The sequence below is a fragment of the Xiphias gladius genome, chromosome 7 (genome assembly GCF_016859285.1).
Source record: "Xiphias gladius isolate SHS-SW01 ecotype Sanya breed wild chromosome 7, ASM1685928v1, whole genome shotgun sequence".
In the NCBI taxonomy this organism is placed as follows: Eukaryota; Metazoa; Chordata; class Actinopteri; order Istiophoriformes; family Xiphiidae; genus Xiphias; species Xiphias gladius.
The window spans coordinates 22,321,622-22,333,648 of NC_053406.1; positions in this window are offsets into that span (position 1 = coordinate 22,321,622).

Sequence of the window (12,027 nt, forward strand, 5' to 3'; positions counted from 1 at the left end):
TTTATTGGGCCATATGTAGAGGCGAACATGCACTAGTGTTGTATGGAGACTTTGGCTGTGTTCTTGTGTACCCGTATGTTGTCTAATGTACAGCTTGTGTGTATAATTTTTTTTTTTCCTTCTCCATTGCCTGCCTGACAACAGTAGTTTGATCAATCAGTCAGCTTGCTTGATACTCAGGTCAGCACAACACATTGTTCAGATTTGGGAGATGTACGTGTTGGTTCCTCTGTGTGTCTCTGCGACCTACAGTTACCCACAACTCCTTTCTTTATCAAAGTAAAAAAAAAGGGACTTTTATGTCTATCATCTCAGAAGCATAATTCATTATCATGGTAACAGTAATAAACATGCTGTTAAAGTTGTGGAACAATCACACTTTGGTTATGTCTAGGTGCAAACAATACTTGGGTAGATCTAGACACCCACTAGACCTACGGTGGACCCCCCTGTATGTCTAATTATATCTTAAATGTTTAATATTATCCATATGTATCGGCATTATGTGTGAGATTTAACTTCAGTACTCATGTGGGTTATTTTTCTGGCAACACTAAAGACTATTTTTATGTAGGGGACTCAAAGGAACAAGCAGGCAATTTCTGAGGATATCAATGACATTCTTGTCTCGGTTTAAAGTTTCAAACTTAATAGTTTCCTATGTGCAGTAAAAGGTTTTGCAATTATGAGCCATAACTTTTATGAGATGCTGAGTATGTTACTTCAAGCTCCAAGCAGACCCTGCGTAGTGAACAGTTTATGATGATGAGAGAAAATCTCCATAACATCAATATTTTTGAAGTGAATTGCAGTGTAAAACACATAATCGTCCACATGCTGTAGACACTATCTATTTAGATGGGGAATCAAAGTGAAAGCAGATGGGATTGTAGGCTAAAATACTTTCCACTTGAAGTTGACCGCTCTTGTTCAGAGCTCTCTCAGTAGCTGGGCTTGTTCCAGACGCCCGGCTGGAGAAGTGAAGTTCAAACTACTTGGCTCCCACCACTCTCACCATGCTGTCGCTGGGCAGAATGCTGATTTACGACAGAAGTCCTCTTACTGGACTGGGCGAACCCAGGGCGGAGATGACGAATGGCACCCAAGAATTCAGACACAACAGGGTATTTTTGTGGGTATTCAAGTGTTGTTGCCATATTTTACATGTGAACATCTGCTACAACTGAAAAGGAGAGAAGCACACTTACCAAGAAGCACATGAAGCATTGAAGCTTGAGTAAAAGCTGAGACAATCTGAAAATAACATATCGTTCATTCCATGCCAACTCAACCAGAATTCAGAACTCTTCCCAGTTCATGTCATGGATTTTCTCAACAAAAAAAATTTAAAACCTATGAAATTCAGGGGATGTTGTAAAATCTTTGTTCTACTCCAAATACTTTTTTAGTTATGATTTTTTTTGTCAAGAAAATCGATGACATGAATTCGGACGTCCAGGTGAGTGGGCATGGATTGACCCATATCCTACACTGTATGTTGTCATGTAAGATTTCGATGGCTATCTCTATGCAAATATTTTTTCAAAATTAAGTTACATTATAACATGTACAGCTGCTGTGGTCTGTAGCTACATTTAAGACTTTGCACACCCACAAAGGTGTTTTCACTTATTCTTTCTGACTAAAACAGTATTGGCGGAGTGATTCTGAGAATTACATAACTTAGAAAACTTATTTTATACGTTTTACTTAAAAAACTTATGTTTGTTAACCTTTGGTCAGCCAGCTTATATCTAGAATGGAGTAATTGGAATGACAAAACTAGCAGGAGAGTGATGGGTCAAGTAAGCACCACAGACACTCTAGTGTTGAATACAACATGCACAATTATCAGAATACTTGAAAAAAAAATGGGTACCATGTTCATACTACAGATGTATCAGCTGTGTCCTTTTTTCTAAACATTTATTCACTTCCATACACACACACTCACATTTGTTGACATTTACATTTGATCTTCCCAACTGATTTTTCACATTAAAGTAATAAGTTAGCTTTTCTGTGTTTTTCCAATAAATACACAACACTCAAGCACAGTATACTTTGACCTCTAAAGTCAGCAAGCTGCTCAAAGACAAATGAAGTGCTTGAAGCCTCTGGTAGGGGATATAATGGAAACTGGAGAGGCTCTTTCACGCCTGTCTGTGACATCCACATGTAAACAGCTAGCAGAAAAAAAGCTCCTGACCCCACTACAGAATGAGTGTGCAGAGGGAAGTGCAGTCTGGCTTTGACTGGATTCTGATGACTATAAGCTTTTCTTTTTCTATTTATTTATCTTCAAATAGATCATCATGCACTGATATGCAGATGACTTCATTTAATTCAAATTATTGTACAATTTTCCCCAATGTATGTTGTACAACATATACTGTATCATTAACAATCTCTCACCTTCGGTTTATATTTTTAGTGATGTTTCATTTTTCAGATACTTATTTTATAAGACTTGTGGCTTCCAAAGCCATTTGTGAGACCACTGACAAATAACAAGAAACACGGTGGTCATAAAAACTTACATGTTCCCATGTGGTGCTTAAACTAACACAGAACCTTTTCCACAGCTTAGCACAAAGTTAAGAATCAGGCAAAATGTTGCAGGAGACGCAGTCCAGTTTCCATTTAAAACATCAATAAAGACGAATCCTTATTTTCCAGTGTCATAAGCTATTCACTCAGCAGCCGTATTGCCTCAGTTCATTTTCTAAGGAAAGTGATTGTTCACTTCACATTCCTTAGCTAGAGATGCAAACCAACAATGTCATAAAGTGAGAAATCTGATCTTAAAAATTAGGATGATATTCATAGTGGATCAGAAAGGGCTTTGTAGAAAAGGTGAGGATTAACCCATCAAATCAAAACAGAAGACTGGAACTTTCTATCACTTCAGAATTTATTGATAGGTCATTTAAAATAAGGACTCACACTAGACAACAACTGAATGTGAATTCTTAATTGTTTCTGATATTATTCAAGTTTGTTAATCATAACAGAAACAAGCAAATCAATTTGAAACATCCAGCAACAAAGGACATGAAAAACCCAATTAATATATATACATATATACACACCTAATATATATATATATATATATATATATATATATATACACATATATATATAGACACATATATATATATATATATATATATATATATATATATTAGTTGGCCAGCGCCAGGTAAAGGAGACATAGATTAAAAAAATAGGTGAAATTCTCAATGAGCACTTCATGGCATTCAAAGCTAATGCAAAACAGGCCAAACTAATAAGCAATTTGTTTATACATTGACAGAAAGGATTTTAAAAGAGCAATACCAATGTAAGATTACCTACAGAGACAGTAGTAGCAGGTTAGTGGACCTTTTACCAGTATTGTTGTAAACATGACGGTTTGAGTACTGATTGTTTTGTGTTACATTGTATTAATTGCGGGTACTTGCAGTCACCTGGCATCCCAGGTGTAGCTTGGTTCTTGATTAGAATGAAAACCAATAAAGGTCTTTTTTTTTTCCCCAGGAGCAGGAGGATAAAGAAACCACTGCCAAAGAACTGTATCTATTTCTCAGCTGAGAAGGGTTCCAGGACTGCAGTTTTATGTGAAAGTTTAAATGTGGAAAGTTACATGGATTTCTTTCAGCTAAAATATTTGAGCTCCTTTTTTTGTGTGTACTGAATAAAAATGATAATGACAATAAGGGAAATTTAAGAGCTTAGTGTGCCTGGGAAGGCAAACTAATCACTAACTCCTCTGTGACTGTGCACCTTTGTACTGACATCCCCATTCAGTGTTAGAAATCTCACCACTCCTCATTGAGTTGTAAGAAGAGCAAGCCTTAGAAGAAAAAAGAAAAAACACGTGGCAGTCAAGCACTGCCATATGTTCTCAATTCATTGTGCGCGTCATAATAATCCTGAAAGCAGTAGAGAGTATGTGTATTTGATATAAACATCATCGGGGATCATCATAAATTATTGTTGCCCCTTTGGCTGCAACTTTATTATTGTACCCTACATTTTTCCCACTGCCAAGTTTAAAATCTAAATGAGAGAAAGTGCTGAGTAACTGATGAGGTTGAGTAGGTCAGTCCATTGTTCAAACCTCAAGACTGGCAGCTATGCTCATTTCTGGTGGGACCATGCTGGAATCCCCCATGCAAGAGAAAACACAAATACAGCCATGCATCATTGTACTCCATGCCATCAATACAGAGCAGAAACACAATTATTAAAAGCCAGTTCCTAAAAAACAACAGGTTTATCCAAAGATCCAGAAATCTGTTCATCAGTCTGCTAGTTGGGTTTTAATCCAATTTGCCAGGAAGTAACTTTCAGGCCTTAGTGTATTTTAATGTCCGGATATTAAATATTTCTCCTATGTTTTTAATCAGGTGGTCAGTCTTAAATAACTAACCCATTTATATTTATTTTTGTTATCTATATTTCCCAGACTGTTTACAGGGCCATCAATCAAAAATGAATGACTCTACCAACAACAAAAGTTTAATCATTTATTAAGCTGTGAAGGCGTTAAAGGCGATTATAAAATGGAATGATTTCAAGACTATGGAAAGTTTGCGCTGGTCTGTGAAATAGCAGTCAGAGCTGTTATGGTGATATTAAACATGTTGGATTTTTACAACTGGAAGCCAGGCAAATCTGAATATGATAAGGTTCTAGCTGGTTAAGAGTGTGGCGTGCTTGTATTACCATAATCTAAAGAAGTCTGTTGTTGAATGAATGATGCAAATTATAGTTGGTAAGGATTTGTCAAATGTCTTCTAGTGCATTATCAGCTTCGACTATACTTGAGTTCAAGGTGTTTTCACATTTGGAGCTCTGAATTGATGTACATAATTTACATAGTTATACATAGTTAATAGCCCACATGGGCTGGAATTGAAGTGGGATTCCGATCTTCTTCATAATCAGTAAGATTGCTTGCATGATTCCCAAGATGACTGTGAGGATTCTTAGTCATCTATGTCATGGTTATTAAAGAAGGGTAGAATGAGGGGCAACTGGATTTAGTTATAGATACTTGAAGATGTTTCACCTCTGATCCTACAGACTTATTCAGCCGTCACTGACCAGTGGGAATTCCCAGGTATGGGAGTCCCAGGAGTCCCGGTCTCCTGGCTGTTGTAACGTCAGTCATTAGAGTTGTTGGTGTCACCTGAGGCGAAGTGTAAATGACAGTCTGAGTTTTTGGAGTCACACGAGGCCAGGTGTGAATGGTTGTTAAATCTGAAATAAATCTGCAAGACCGCACTCCCAAAAACATGGCTCAACACAGGAGGGCAAGGTCAAGACTCAGAAGGATAAGGTCACTCCTTCAACTACAACAACATACATCTTTTTGATAGGGAGGACAGGTGGTTTGAAAAAGGAGTGAAGGAGATCCACATTAAAGTAGCAAAATCATTCCTCAACAGAGGAGTAGGTCTACAACACCACTTATCCCACACCTACAATGCTGTCCTTTCATCCCTTCCCAGGAGATTTAACAACCATTCACACTTGGCCTCATTTGACTGCAAAAACATCAGCGACTGTCATTTACACTTGGCATTAACAAACAAAGTGACACCAATGGCCTTGATAAGATTTCATCTTACATTTCTTTTCATTGTCAGTAAAGCATAAAGCTGAAAGCACAGCGTCTTGACACAGCAATTCTAATATTTTTAAAGTAAAATATGAACAGTTTAATATATGATAGTTTAATGAGAAGAGAGATGATGATGATAATAACTCATGCCTTCTTGTGGTCTTTTTACTTATGTCCATCAGCACATGTTTTCATAGTCCCAGATTTATGTCCCTTAGACGGATGGTGCGGGAAGGTAGAGATAACTGATCAAGCAGGTGTTGAGTGCTGAGCTCCTATGTTACAACAGTTGGACATTAGTATTGGTTTATCAGACCAAATCTGTCTAAAAAGTATGTTTGTGTGCCACTATGAGGCTGCTTTTCCAGTGGATACTTTATAATCTTTCTCTTCAGCACCTGCATACTCTACGGGAGATGCAGGTTGGCTGATAAATATGTGGGGAAACTTCTGAGATTCCAATATATCCAATGTTTTTCTTTGAAACTGCCTGTCGCTCTTCTTATAGCAGAGGCGCACTTACCAGTGTTTCTTGATTCACTAAAAAAGGGAGGTCGAATCTGTTTACATTCAGTCAATCAATCTAACTCTCCAAAGGTTTTGTCCAACACTGAGCCAGATTCCCATAGAGATATTGAACTAAAGAAAATAATCCAAACTCTCACTAACAAGGTTAGATCAACATGGTAAATTCTCAAGCAAAAAAAAAAAAAAAACAGACAATAAAACAATTTCTTCTAGCAAATATTTTAATTTTAAACCTTATGAAATGCTGTGGGGTTAAAGGTCTGATGAAGAAAAATATGAACAGTTTAATATATGATAGTTTAATGAGAAGAGAGATGATGATGATAATAACTCATGCCTTCTTGTGGTCTTTTTACTTATGTCCATCAGCACATGTTTTCATAGTCCCAGATTTATGTCCCTTAGACGGATGGTGCGGGAAGGTAGAGATAACTGATCAAGCAGGTGTTGAGTGCTGAGCTCCTATGTTACAACAGTTGGACATTAGTATTGGTTTATCAGACCAAATCTGTCTAAAAAGTATGTTTGTGTGCCACTATGAGGCTGCTTTTCCAGTGGATACTTTATAATCTTTCTCTTCAGCACCTGCATACTCTACGGGAGATGCAGGTTGGCTGATAAATATGTGGGGAAACTTCTGAGATTCCAATATATCCAATGTTTTTCTTTGAAACTGCCTGTCGCTCTTCTTATAGCAGAGGCGCACTTACCAGTGTTTCTTGATTCACTAAAAAAGGGAGGTCGAATCTGTTTACATTCAGTCAATCAATCTAACTCTCCAAAGGTTTTGTCCAACACTGAGCCAGATTCCCATAGAGATATTGAACTAAAGAAAATAATCCAAACTCTCACTAACAAGGTTAGATCAACATGGTAAATTCTCAAGCAAAAAAAAAAAAAAACAGACAATAAAACAATTTCTTCTAGCAAATATTTTAATTTTAAACCTTATGAAATGCTGTGGGGTTAAAGGTCTGATGAAGAAAAATATGAACAGTTAGTTTATTACTTGGTCTGAATTGTTTCGACCTGAGCTAACATAGATAAGCAGATAGAGAGGAGGCAGGGAAAATAATGCTTTTCCCAAAGCTTAACCAAAGCTAGTTTTGTCTTTCTTAAATCTTACCCAAACATGACTGTCATTATGACCTTCAGCAGAGGTTATGGGTTTGGTAATGATAAACCTAATACATTTTTCAAATGGTCATGCAGATGATTTTTGACGGGTTATGTAACTCTTTCTCTTAATACAATCCAATTTCGATAGAGTGGAGTTCTTCATCTTTTTAATCAAATTTGATTTCTCCAATAAGAGAATTGGTTTGATATACTTGATCCTGCTTTAAAAAAAGAACATTTCTTAGAAAAGTCTCTTACCCAGATGTTATTCAGATAAGGTGACACCATCTGCCAAGGTAGCAGAAATGTGATGAAAGAGTAGCTCATTTACATAGTTGCTGTACAAGAAAGCGCTCACTAGACTGCAGACTTCAAATACCTGTTGCTTAAGCCAAAGTTTAGCTTGAAAATGGTCCCTGAGAAAATGTCAAGAAGCATAATCAATACTAACATCAATGAGTTTCTTCTTCCTTTGGAGCAGGATTGTTCGTGGCAAATGTTGGGTTTTTAGGAGTTAAGGATCAGGAGGTAGAGTCTTTTGAAAACTGAAGCTTTGGCCTGGATGGTAGTGCATGTAGAATAATAGCAGGGTCTCTGGGATCACTCAGTTTCTTTGATATTGGAGTGTGTACATGCACCACAAATTTATTTTAGATGAGCACATGCACCACCAATGACAATTTTGCATTTTAGACTTTTCAAGTGGATAACAAGGAGTCATTGTGCTGGGCTTGGATAGTCTAAACCAATAATGTCAATTAAGATATTCAACCACATACTCTGTTGCTGCACAGTATATAGAAATAGGAAAAGATGTTTTTGTTTTTAACAGAACCAGTTGAGGGCACAATGGTTTTCTTAAGTCTCTACAAGAAATTTCCCATCACAGAACCAGTGATGGGAAACACTTTGTCATCAGTGCAGCAGACTGCTGTGAGTCATTATACTCTACAACCACAAAGCTCTCCATTTTCATTCATGCCATAATGTTTTGGCCCGCGAGACTGACAGACTGCAGCATCTTTTACCCAAATTGGCATAATTACAACTGTTTTCATTATAAACTCAGATTAGTTGTCAGCCTTAATAGGGCTACATAAAAGTCTTAAACAGTCACATCATCATAATTTTAATTTATTACAGTTTTTTTTTCATACAAGACACCATGTCGTTTTCTAGCCTCTTCTTAACAGAACAAAAGAAATCTTAAGTTGGCATAAACAAACATCCTCATCAACCATCAAAGAGGATAACATATGCCAGTTATAAAATTATGCTAAAATTATGTTAATAGTGTTGCTGCCAAGTAAATTAGTGGGTAGAATTCATTTTACTGAATCATCTGAATTCACTGTGTAACTGGTAATTTTGTTGCTGTCCGACATTATCGTTTTTTTTGCAGTTGCAACAACTGCTTCAAAGAAATGGGTCTGAAATTTAGATGCTAACTCAAAGCAATGCCTCCAGTTAAATGCACAAAATTCAGAGTTGTTGTAACCCTACACTGAAAATATATTGCTTTACAAACAAACCAAAATAGTGAGGAATATATTCAGATTTCTCCAACAATAAGCACCTCATACATTATTTATTGAATTCCTATCTCATTGTCTGTCTCCTCCACAAACCGCTGTACACAGTAACTGCAACAAATCACTGAAGCAGAATGCTATTAAGTCATGGCATGCGTTGCAGTAAATGCTTCTGCAGCAGGCCTACCAAACAATGCCTGATGAAAATTAATTAACAATGAAGGGCAAATTTAAATGCAATAATCTAATCATGGCGAATTTCAGACAAAAGTTAAGAAGGGGTGAAACGAATCAAAACAAAGTAAAGCCTGAAACACAAGCAGATGGCCTAGTAATGGGAAGCAGGTTGGGATGGTTGCTAAGTGACAAGGGCTAAGATGAGGGTCCATAGTTTTGGCCGTGGTTTTGCAGAAAAAACACTTCTCCTCCCTAGTCTGAGCCACCCTCTTTCCCCATAGCGCTGTGGTTCTGACGCTGGCAGTGCAGGACAGGAGGCAGGCCTGGCCAAATGAGAAACAGACCCCCTTCACCCCGGTATTGCCTATTTCTCCCTGTGGCTTTTTTGTTTTCAAAGAAAAAAAGAACACTCTCCAAAAATAGATTTGGGGCTCGCGTGCCAATGGGTTTCGAAACCTTTTTCCACTCCCTCTAGTCACGCAAGTAGCCTGGCAAGTCCTTGAAGAGAGAGCAAGGGAAAAAACAGAATGCGTAAGAGACAAGAGCATTGGAGGGGGGAAAAAAGTCTCTCTAGAGTGTTTGGAGAAAGGATTGTGGTAAGCTGAGGATGGAGCATCCCTGGAGCCTGGCCCTCTGCTGAGGGAACAAGGAGCAGAGACTTCCGTGCAAGCTGCAGGTATGAGGGGTTTATGGGTAATCCAAGCATGAGCAGAGAGACCTCTCTCTGGTCTGGCCTCATTTTAACTGGACAGTAGCCTGGGCTTCTCCAGAGAAGAGTCTGATCCTTACCAAAGGGCCTGCAGACAAAGCAGCTCACACCCGAATGCAAAGATTCCCATTCCTTATATCCATAAGCCATATCCTTCACTGTGATTCACGTCACTATTGACTGATCTCTGCTGCTGTTGTTCATCTTTTTATCATATCCTATTTCATCAAGATTAGATCACTGCCTAGATTATAAAAAGGAGAGACATTATCAAGCCCTGATTAACTACCTTTGAAGGTCTGCCTATTTCGGCACCTTGATTATATAAAGTGCTTTTGAACATAAGATAGTGAGAAGGGCCCATAGCACAATCTCTTCTGCAGAGGCCATGTTAAAACCATTATATCCTCCAGTTGTTATAGTCATTATGCCTTCAAGGCTACATAAGCCTTCTACTGCTAAAGAGCACCAACGTTTTCTGGAACATCTAAGTAAGGGTTAATTTTTTTTGGCTGCCTTTAATGACAGGTAGGCAGGCTGCATGGAACTCATGGTGCCCTGACAACATGTGACATTGGGGTCCCCATCCTGAGGCCCAGAGCCTCTTTAAATGAGCAGCTCCACAGAAGAATTTCCCTTGAATGTGTCTCAACGCTGCACATGCGCAGGTCTAAATTCACTTTCACATGATCTGTACTTTTCTCCGTTGTAAATGATGTCAGTCAGACAATTTAAGTCCAGTACTTATGAAAATGGTTTGACTTTCAGTTTAGCTCTACTACTTTCACTACAGCAGAATGTAAGGAAAAGATAACTCAACAAGTGAATTTGTTTAGATTTCCCTTATATGGTTTTCACATCACTGAAGCACAAAATGTTTGTGATACATACATTTGCAGCGTGTTGATACGTTTTTTAAAGGGGACCTAGTATGCTTTTCCTTATTTTCTGTCATGTGTATAATTTTAAAATGTCAGATGTTTATATTAAACTAGGTAGGTAAACGTATGTATAGGGGGTCCCTGTGAGACAAAAGCTGAGGCGTCGGACCGCTCTGAATGCTAGGTTTCCAACGGTTCGTTCTACCTCTGCGACAAACTTACGTCAGCCTGTCATGGATTACTTTATATGGTCGTCCGCTCCAAGCACAGCTCGAGGCACCACTCGAGTAGCACTATATTAGTAGTAATACATTCAGTGTACTCCAGCATACAAATAACCGACTGTGCAGGTTTACTACACAGTCGTTTGGTGACAGCAGAATAACATTTTACTGGCAACTCTGGCTTTTTAATTTCCTGACAGCAGATGTTTTCCACTCAGTCTGCATTTTAGCGCATATCCCATACGTACAACTATTAACAGGGGAAAGACTAAAGCCACCATTGTGTCACACAATAAGCAGGTAATGGGCATAATATTTACTGAACAGAGACATCCTAATTTAATCTTTGTTGTTGCGAAGGTTGTAATACATCATTTAATTTATCATAGACAGACCTAAATCATGTTACGCTCTGGATGTCTGGAAAAATTCAAGCACAACATGACTAGAAGGAGGGTTGGGACAAACACTGTTTCCCAATTCTATACTACATACTAAAGTACTACAAGCACCGTATGCATTATGTACTGTACAACATGGTTAAGTATGTTATAGGACTTGCACCAATGGACAACTTGCACGGATAGACATCAATAAAAACTGTAACCTAGAATACCGCTGTCAAACAAAATTTAAAAAGAGGAAACATGATTTTCTAAAGCTTTAATACCTTTTTTTATGGGATGCTGCTATTGATCAATGATATGCAAGAAGTCATGACGGTTAAAAAGACCCTTAAAAACACAAAAGTCCTTTTCAGACATTCATAGGTCCCTTTTGTCATGACTACCAGATGTTTACCAATGTAGCACCATCAGAAAAGTTAATAATGTGACAATGCAACCTATACAGCTTCTTGCTTTCATAATACAAATGAAACAAGCAGCACCTGAAGCTTGAAGCAACACAAAATCCTTCACAGATATTTTGTCAGTAAAGATCATGATGCTACCTGAGCAGTAATAATTCATTTTCTTATTGTGTTGCAGGAAAAAGAGAATATTGGATCTGTTTAGAACGAAGCTATAATGGTAAAAAAAAAAAAAAAAACGGAAATCATTTGACAATGCATGAAATTAGTTGATTAGCATATTCTTTGATCACAGTATGGAACTGATTAGCATGAATAACAACACTTTTTTATTCTCCAGCAGGTTTAAGGATTTCAAACGCTTGATACTTTCTCTGTGAAAAAGCAGCTTTAAACAGGAACAGCACATAGACA